Source organism: Euphorbia lathyris, chromosome 10, assembly GCF_963576675.1.
Source record: "Euphorbia lathyris chromosome 10, ddEupLath1.1, whole genome shotgun sequence".
NCBI classification, from domain to species: Eukaryota; Viridiplantae; Streptophyta; class Magnoliopsida; order Malpighiales; family Euphorbiaceae; genus Euphorbia; species Euphorbia lathyris.
In genome coordinates, this window is record NC_088919.1 from 25,749,719 (window position 1) to 25,760,190 (window position 10,472).

The following is a 10,472-nucleotide window of genomic DNA, read 5'->3' on the forward strand; positions in this document are numbered from 1 at the left end:
CCAAAATATACCTAAAATATCATTAATATTTACATCAGTTTTGCTATGAAATCGTGCTGTTTATATCTATTTAGCGTACTTTTACGTCTGAATATGTTTCTTTCATGCAAGGTACCTAAATATTTGGTAAAATCCAAATAGGAACAAAAACAGGTCAAAAATAAAGGAAAAACCCTAAGTTAGGAGCCAAAAGACGAAGAATTTAGCACACCAATACAAGGAGACGGGAACAAAGTCAAAAACGAGAAGAATATTCCAAATTCTCGGTAGAGATTATGGGTCGCGACCGAGAATCCAAATTCTCGATCGCAACACGCTAAATCCTGGCATTTCTCATTTGCGTTTTGAACACTTAAAACTGTTTCCCCATTCTCGATCGAGAATTTACATTCTCGGTAAGTTTAGAAATTCTGGCAGCACAATATACACTTGTTCGTTTTCAAAGAAATGCATCCGTTCGGGTGGATAGGAACGTCTCTTTGCAACGGATATGACTCTTCACAACGGACACAACCCTTCAATCACGACTCTTCAACATCTATAAATAAAGAGTTGATTCAGAGTTGAAAAGATGAGAGTTAGATTTGTAAGATTAGTGCCGAAGTTATGTAGAAACTCTGACTCAGAAAAAGAGTCAGAGTTTAGATTTCAATTTTGTAAAAAGCAATCTGATGTACACAAATTGTTCTTAGTTTACATTTTGGTAGTAGAAGTACCCGTCTATATTCCGAAGATTCAGCGAGAAGATTAAGTAGCGGATTCGACCCACGAGCCTGACAAACTCTAACGAGGTTTGAGGAAAGGATTGACGACCCGGAACTCTCATGTCGTTTGAATGCTTCCATGCTTTTTATTCTCTGTAAACTTGTATCAAATTCATACTTCATCTAATAAAGTTCATGCAATTTAATAAATTTTTATGTAGCACTTCTGTAATTGATCCGAAGTGAGTTCTGGTGTTTTCATTAAAACGTAGTTAAATTCAATATCTTTACAAGGAAACTTTGTTGAACACTTAGGCAGATTAATTTTTATGCAAATAAGTGTTAATTTGATTAAGGTAGCAATCTATCTCGGCCGTAGGAAGATTGTCTGCGGTTCAAAGCCTTTTAATTGAAGGATTTTACGTTATTACACTTTTATAGTTTATATAAAGTTTAAAGTTGTTTTTTTTGCTTAATGCAAACGAACACAATTATTCTCTTATTTTAAACACTAAACGTTTCTGTTTTGTAATTCATATTCAAAACAGAATTGATTTCTAACATGCTACATATTCTAATCTGATTCTTATTAATTCAATCTCAAAACCAAATTCCATTAAACGATTTTCCATATTATAAACCTAAAACGTGAATCAAACTGAATTAAAATAAGTTTTCGTTAAAAAGCGTTCTCTATGGGATCGATATCTTTTTATTACTACAAGCGAAACCGTGCACTTGCGGAAATCGCTCAACATAAACCCTCTCTCAATCCCAAACCCCAGTTTAGGCTAGCAAGAGCTTCATCCCTCTTATCCCTCTTTATCTCCATGGTCGATTTGAATATGCAATCACTGGGTGAGCTCGAAACACGGTACTGGTAAGCCATATTTTCTTCGTTCCTAGATGTATTAGAGTATCATTGTTCCTTACTCTATCTTTTCCTCATCCGATTTACTTTTGTGTATGTCGATTTCAGTAGCTGGTATAAGGATCTTGTGATTTTCAGACCTATCATTGAAAGGTTTAGATCTCTCGCTTAGCTACACTGATTTTATTGTATTTAGATTCACTGCTGAAAAGCTTGGGTCTTTATCTTTTTTTAATCTAGGGCAAGACAGTGCCTGATACAGTAGATGGTATGAACTCATCTGATTTCTTTTTATTTGAACACAATATTTGCAGGGATAGTAAGAATGCTTCAGTATATGGGAAGGCTGACTGAAGAGATTGTCAATCGGTTCATGCTTTTAGCATATGGGAATATTTCTTTAACTTAATGAATATATATTAATGTTATGTTGGTTTGAACTGATTGGTCATGCCTTTAGAAGTGATTGAGTGTGTTTGATGTACTGTTTAGGAACATAGAACTCATTGATTTAGGAAACTAGCCTGATTTAGTATATATATTGTTATGTGGGTTTGAACTGAATGATTACATATATGTATGATGTTGTGGGTGATGATGAAATGATTGGTATGAACTGATTGGTTAGATATAACTGTTTAGGAAGCTAGGACTCATAGAGTTTATGTATGAATGATCATTAAGCATGTGGCTGATTAGGCATACTCTAAAGCTTTGAATGTTCATTGTGATTGGCAATACTCTTACACCTATGAGTTATACTGCTAGAAGTGATTGAGTATGAGTATGTGTATGAAACATGTTTATGTTTGATGTTCTGTTGATGTTTATGTTTGAGGTTCTGTATGAGTATGTGTACGATTGTTCATTTGGGCATGTAGCTTATTAATCATGCATCAAGTATTAGAAGAACATTGTAAAAGGGTCATTAAGCATGTATGAAGCATGTATTAAAGGGTAAATTTAGGATAATTGCATGTACTGATATGGCTTGCAAATGATAAGATATATCACCATATACTCCTTTTTATTTGAACATGACCTATGATGATAAGTAAGGAATAAGTTGTCTTGAATAAGTAAGGAATAGACATGCATGAATAAGTTGTCTACTTGTTATAGCATGTTCACTTGAATACACATATGTCTACTTGAATAAGTTGTCTACTTGTTATAGCATGTTAGGCATACTCTTAAAGCTGAAAATGTTATGAACTCAACTGACTCATTTTTATTTGAACATGACCTATGATGATAAGTAAAGGATTCTGAATGCAATTCGTTTATGAAGCATGTATGAAGCATGTATTAAAGGGTAAATTTAGGCTAATTGCATGTACTGATATGGCTTGCAAATGATAAGATATATTTTGATTAGATAGAAGATACATATATATACGAACTGAATAACAAGCTCTACATAAAGGGTTATGTATGTGCATTGGCCATACTCTTACTATGTTCCTTTCCACTCGGTTTGATATCGTAACAACAACATTAAACATGGTGATAGGTTTATGATGCATTCAGCACAAACAGAGTCCCTTGTTTTGACAGCATCATAAACCTCATTACCAAGTTCAGAGTACCACGAGCACAACCCAAGTGGAAGGAGCATTGTAAAAGGGTCAATTTAGTCTACTTGCACATACATACAAACTGAATAGCAAAGCTCTACGTTATATTACAAAAGGGGGGATGAGTTGTTGCCTTTCAGTTGTAATTGACAGTCCAAAGTTCCTTAGCTGTTTTGACTAGTGAAAGGAAATTTGGAATTGGAATGAGAACCACATTTGGATATCACATTGCCTTTCAATTCTCCTTTCACTTAGCCAAGACAGCTTAGGAGATTTGAACACCCTTCATATTCAGCACAAACAGAGTCCCTTGTGGTGACAGCATCATAACCCTCATTACCAAGTTCAGAGTACAACGAGTACAACCCAAGTGGAAGGAGAAAAAGGGTCAGTTTAGGAGCACAAAGCTCTACGTTATATTACAAAAGGGGGGGAATTAAAGGTCCAAATCTCCTTAACTATTTTGAGTGGAGAAAGGAAATTTCGAATTGGAATGAGAACCACATTTGGAGCTCGCATTGCCTTTCGATTCTCCTTTCCCTCACTCAAGATAGTTTAGGAGATTTGGACACCCTCATATCCACTTTGCATGCTCACTACAAGAAAATAGCTTTTATGTGGGGAGTTTTTTCCCCACAAAATATCAAAATTTTGCCACTATAGGTTTTAGTGGCAAATATTGAAGTTGCCACAATAAGTGTGCCACTAAAACCTGTAATGGAAAAAATATAATTCGCCACAAAATATCTAATATTTAGTGGGGAAATCAATCTTGCCACAAAACACATATGCGCCACAAAAACACGTATCTAATGTGGCTATAATAACGCCACAAAAGATATATTTTTGTGGCATAACATTGCCCCTCAATAGGCAGAGCTAATGTGGCGAAAAAAGATGCCACAAAATTGGCTTGATTGTGGCAAATAAACAAATAGTAGCCAATTTCTATCTAGTTTTTATTCAGATGGATACTTTTATCAGTAATCCGTATTAATTTTAAAAAAATGTGCAAAAAAATTGGACCATGAATTATTTATATTTTCTTAATACAATTTTATTCGAAATGATACCAAGATTATTATAGTGAAAAAATGTAAATATATATAAAACATAAAATATAATAGTCGTTAACAACAAAACACCACTTCACTTAAAATTGAAAATTGCAATACAAAATAGTTGCACTTTATAACTAGAACCTATCAAATGAGGCAACAATTCAATGTAAACATATTTGCAAGACCATAATCATATATAACAGTAATGTTAAAATAAATATGTTTCCTTTTCCATAATGGTATCAAGTCAACCAAATAGTTTATGTTTCCAAAAGAAAAAGATAAGAGTCTAGGTATCAAATAAGTTTAACTCCAAGAAGCCAAAGTGTAAAACACTATCTTTCTCCACCTCGTGCTCGGAGCACTTTCGCGTGACGTCACCTCTCACAAACGGTGGTGGTTTAAGATGTATTACCAGTTGAGACACAACACGTCAATCCACGATCATATTCACAATGTCCTCTACAAATGAAGGGAGACTAAGCTACCTGAAAAATAAATTTTAATCAGTATTATGCCTTAAAAAATTACAGGCCTACAGGTCAGTAATCCAACTTGTTTCAGTAAAGAATGAAAATCAATCCACACTATCATCCTGAACTGAACATATACCTTGTTTTGGTCATCCAGATTGTATGAAATTAGGAAATTAGGAAAAGGTAATAATGAAATATATGAATTTCACATAACTTGAATGGAGTACACGTACTGATTGAAAAATATTAATGGTTTACCTCATATCAAACAAATTAACTAAAATGGCAACAATTAGGAGGAGAAGGATAACCATAAAAGTATAGTACAACTTCACATAAAATACTAAAACCTCATGTATTTAATTTCACAATTGTTTCATAGATTCTCTTGCCTAGGTACAAGTAAAATAAATCAATGTAATAGCTATTTATTATATAATTCACATTGTTCCATTATTTTGGCCCATATATGAGGATGTAACCATATATGATCACAATCAAACCATGTATGCCACAACCCATTCCATATGACAGAACAACCAACCTTCAATAACCACTTTTTGTAACCTGAAACAACCATTCGATTTCAGAACTGAAGCGAAAAACTAATAAAATTATTCATATCCATATGGTTATTCAATCGCGAAAGCCACAGTGGCAAAATGATTCATGGTAAAGAAATATGGCTTGACACTTCCAACTTTCAATCTTCTTTCTCAGAAATTTGTACATATTCAACACTTATCAAATAACTTTTGGACTCATCTAAATAAATAGGAGAAAGAAAAATAATTGAAATTCTAGGGAAACAAACAGAGAAAGGATGATCACAAGCAAAGAAGGAAGCTATTAAGTATTAAAAGACAGGCCCAGTTTCAAGAACACCACAAAGAAAACAGTAAAGGCATAATAAAAGTGAGAATAGAAAAACTAAGGCCTAATGCTTCCCCAACCCCCTTAACTTGTCCAAATTGGTCATTTTACCCCATCAACTCATCGAATGTCCTATTTACCCCCTTAACTCCATAAAAGTGGTATTTCTCACCCCCTCAACTTGTCCATTTTTCCCCCCAACTCATAGAATGTTCTATTTACCCCCTTAACTCCATAAAAGTGGTATTTTTCACCCCTTACAATCTGTTATCGAAGCCTAAATTGATAACGTTTTTTAAACGTTAAACCTATATTTATGCTATTTTGTAAGTGGAACCTAAATTGATACTTCCCCAAAAATCATAGCACATTATTCCTACATATAATGTATTTAACTTGTTTATATCAATGTTCTTGTTATTTGTATTTTTTATTCATTCTTTCTCTTTTCAACTTTTTTTACTACTATAAAAGGATAAGAAGTACCATTTTTATGGAATAAAAGGGTAAATAAGATCATAAGTGGTGAGAAATACCACTTTTATGGAGTTAAGGGGGTAAATAGGATATTCGATGAGTTGGGAAAGGGTAAAATGACAAATTTGGACAAGTTAAGGGGGTGAGAAATACCATTTTTATGGAGTTAAGGGGGTAAATAGAACATTCGATGAGTTGGAGGGGTAAATGACCAATTTGAACAAGTTAAGGGGGTTGGAGAAGCATTAAGCCAAAAACTAATAAAAAAAAGCAGCCTGACAGTTTAGATTCCAAAATGCAAAAGAAACTGAAGGCTTAATTGCATAATTAGTATGATCTTTTTTTTATATAATACATAATTAGTATGATCATTAACATATTTTGTGCACCATAAAAAGATAGATAAATGAAGAAATAACAGGGGATTTAATTCAGAGTAGATGATGGTAGATAATAAACTAATAGAAATCGCCTAGAAGAAAAAGCAAATAAATAACTCAGCTTTAAGCAACAAATGAAAACTTAGCTCATCTCAAAATAAGTGTATTCCATGCACTAAAAAAACTGTATGCTCTCCAATCACCATATCATTACCAACCTAAATATATCAATCAATCATAGCCCTTAAAAAACTCTGCCTTTCAGAATCCTTAAGCTAGATTTTTTTCTATTTCAATATATGTAAATATGTACATATTGAATTTGTAATAAGATAAGAGATTAACAAACTAATCTCAAAATAGGAATTAAAGATAAAGGCAAGGGACTCACAATCTCATCTTCATCAAAGAGGCATTGGTTTAGGGGTATATCCACAGACCAAAAACTAATGAAATTACTATCCTAGGTTCAAAGGAAACTAATTGCTATTTCAAAAGAATTGAATGCTAAAACCATCAGATTCAAACTACTAAAATCCCTAAAGTTTTGTTTCCCAGATTTTGAAATGAGAGTCATTCTTCTTCATTGCCCCCTATACTTACCATTTTCTTTTAGAAATTTAATATATATAGTTTAACCAATGCTTTTGAACCAGAGCTATGATAAATGACTCCCCATAGGTTGTAAGTAGATCCACACACAAGTACAGAAATTCTAGAGTGACAAAAAAATAGGGAACTCAAGCATCCACAACATATACCAAAATCCAGCAAGGTTGCAGACCATAAAGTCATAAAATGCAAAACTCAAGCTAATTCAGCAAGGGATTCCAAACAACAACAAAGTGTCAAACTCGAGTTATAAAAAAACCAGCCACATCAATCCAACAACACAAAAGGCAACCAGAGCAAACAAAAGGGGATGGCCACGTAAAGCCAAATTCATCACAACCAAGGGTGGGAAAGTCATCGATTTCATCAAGTAACCAAACCATTTGTTTGATTCTGAACTCAAAATACATAAAGATAACCTATGGCTCCAAATCTGGAAAAGAGCTCGTTATAGCAAGCAACAAAATGACCCATTAAGCAAACTGAAAAAAAGAGGGACATGAACTCCATAACATCAAAATAGAATCAGAGAATTCGACAGTAAATAAAAATTTTGGGTTTGGTAAACAATAAAGGGTTTACCTAATTGCAGGTAGATTTTGAAGCCCCGATAGAACAATTTTGGGTTTGACAGGAACAAGTTTCTTCAATGAACCATTTGAAGGAGAACTGTCAGTGAGATTAGAGGAAGGCAGATACGGAATCACCGTTGAACAGCCGCCCCTGTTTAGATGGTAAGAGAAAGCCGAGTTTGCCGTCGTTCACAGTGAGGAAGAATAAGAGAGCCAGCCATCTTAGATTGAAAAAAGGGAGAAGCGGCGCTGGAGATTGCCCAAGAGAAAAATATGAATTAGGTTATAATGGAGAGAGAGAGAAATAAACACGTTTCCATAGAAGATTATATTAAAAATAAAATATATATTTTTTGAGTGTATAAAATGATTTTTCTTTGTTTAGGCAGTAAAACTGTCGCTTTTTTTTTCACGAAATTTTGTGGGAAAACCATAAATTCCCCACAAAATATATTTTGTTTTAGTGGCGACTTCAAAATTCCCCATAATATAATATATTATTTGTGGGGATTACAAGAACCCTCCATTAATATACTATTTTATGTGGCGATTTCCAAAATTCTCCACTAAATAATTACTTTTTGTGGCGAAGAGGGTTTTCGCCATAAACGTCTTACATTTAGTGGCGAACTGATTTTTCCCACTAAAGTTTCGCCACTAAAAATCAATTATGTTGTAGTGACTCCTCAGTCCATATCCGGGCGAGCCCCTCATACTCTTCCCTGTTGCTGCGGTATTGCTCAACAACTGCTTCTTGCCCAGGATATGGCTCCTCACTGTGGGGCTGTATAAGTAGATCATATAGGTGCCACAGACACTACAAAATGCATAGAATAATTAGAACAAAAATATGATATTGTATGTTTATCAAATGAAATAGATAAATGGTTGCATTATACCGTGGCAGTGGAAAAGCGATGGTTATTAAGGATACGGGGAAGATGAATCAACCCCTGAGGAGCCACGTTAGGATAATATATCCTATTCCAGAAGAAAAACTGAGAATAAGAGGAGAGATTTATTAGTGTATGTTTCATGTAGGTGATTATATCTTACTGATCTGAGTTAATATTTACTCTTGCAGGACTGTCTGGGAAATCCGGAGCGTAGCTGATTCTGATTTCAAATACACCCCTTTCATTTGGGGTGTATTGGGGGCCTTTCATTCTGATCGACCATTTGAAGAAGTTGCCATTGAGAGGACCTGTACGTTATCATCCAAGAAGAGACATTAGAAATACACAGAAGAAACCAGTAAGAGTACAGAACAACTATAGATTGACATTACGTACCATCTATGGCCAGAAGCCACTCTGGGTTCTCCATGTACAATTTCTCCAAGTCAGCAATTATCTCTTGTGGAGTTTCAACAAGGGGATCCATTGTTGGTAAGTTTTTTGGTTGTTGAAGGTATGGATTCTGAATTATGATGCATATATTTATAGTGATATGATTGTGGTAAGTAAAAGGCCGTGAAAGGACAAAGGTCACGTAATTACTACTGAGTTTAGGGATGTGTGTAATATTAATGACTTGCTTGGCTTTTGCAGATACCAAGACCTTTGGGATTATAGGCCTAATTATTACTCCAAGATATGGATTGACTATATGGAAGATTGGTTATTTTTTGTGTTTTAATTCAGAAATGTATTGGTTATTCAAGATATGGATTGACGTTATAGGCACAAATGTAAACATATTATGAGTATTGGTCTCCAATAAAATTAAAACCATTGATATACAGAATTCCATCTTCATATTTTAGAATGTTTCTGTATTCATGTATAAAAACCAGAAATTCAAATGAAGAAGAAGGCATAAAGTGACATTTTAATTTTTAAAAATGTCTTCTAAACAGCAATAAAAAGACATTAAAATAAACTTATCTGTCATATGAAAAAAATCCTTTGACATGATTGATTAAGACATGTGCCATCTAAACAGGCTATAACGACAGAAATTATTATACGAACTGTCATCTCAAATGACATATGCCAATTTCCCACACGCTAACCTGACGATTTTAATTGTTAGAATGTCATGTGATGATATTAAAGGTGACGGCAGTAATAAATAAGCTGCATCGTAACAAGGGTAAGATGACATTAAGCAAATAGGCTAATGTCATGTGTGATGACGAAACATGACAGAACCTGGCCGGCGTCTGAAGGTGCAATAGACGGCAGCGAGCCCCGTGACAGATTTATATCTCGCGGGATGACGGTTTTTAACCGTCGTCTGAAGAGGGTTTTGGCGTAGTGTCTAGGTATTCAGATATCTAGGCAGTTACGTGGATCTGGTGAAGGAGTTCATTAGGATTGGGAACTCGACTTGAGATAATAGGATGGATGGATTTATCTAATGTCACATGTTTCATCTCAAATGGTATTAGTAGGTATAAGTAATCCTCAGACTCAAATAAAAATTAATTAGTGATTCTAGATTATGGAATGTGATGTTTTGATTCTATGTGAGCACGATCCACTACAGGGAGGCCCTGGGGGGTGTGTGAGCAGGGTTGAGTATCACATAAAGTAATTACATGCTAGTTAATGTTAAATTGAACATTCGTCACTCCTGGTAGATAAGAGATATATCCATGAGCCTTTTATGGAAGAATTAACTGAAATCCTTGCAAGGTGATAGGGTTAAGAGTAGAAATGGAGATTTCACTTAACCTATCTATTCGGAGTTAATTCTACCCAAACAAGTAAAATAGACGTCTCATTATATATAACTTGAAATATTCCATAGTTACAGATTCATCTAAAGATATAGCTTATGAATGATCGAATTATACTGGACCTAATACTGAAAGGTAAACGTCAGAATCAACTTGACTTCTTATCGGTCTAGGATTCTGATAAAA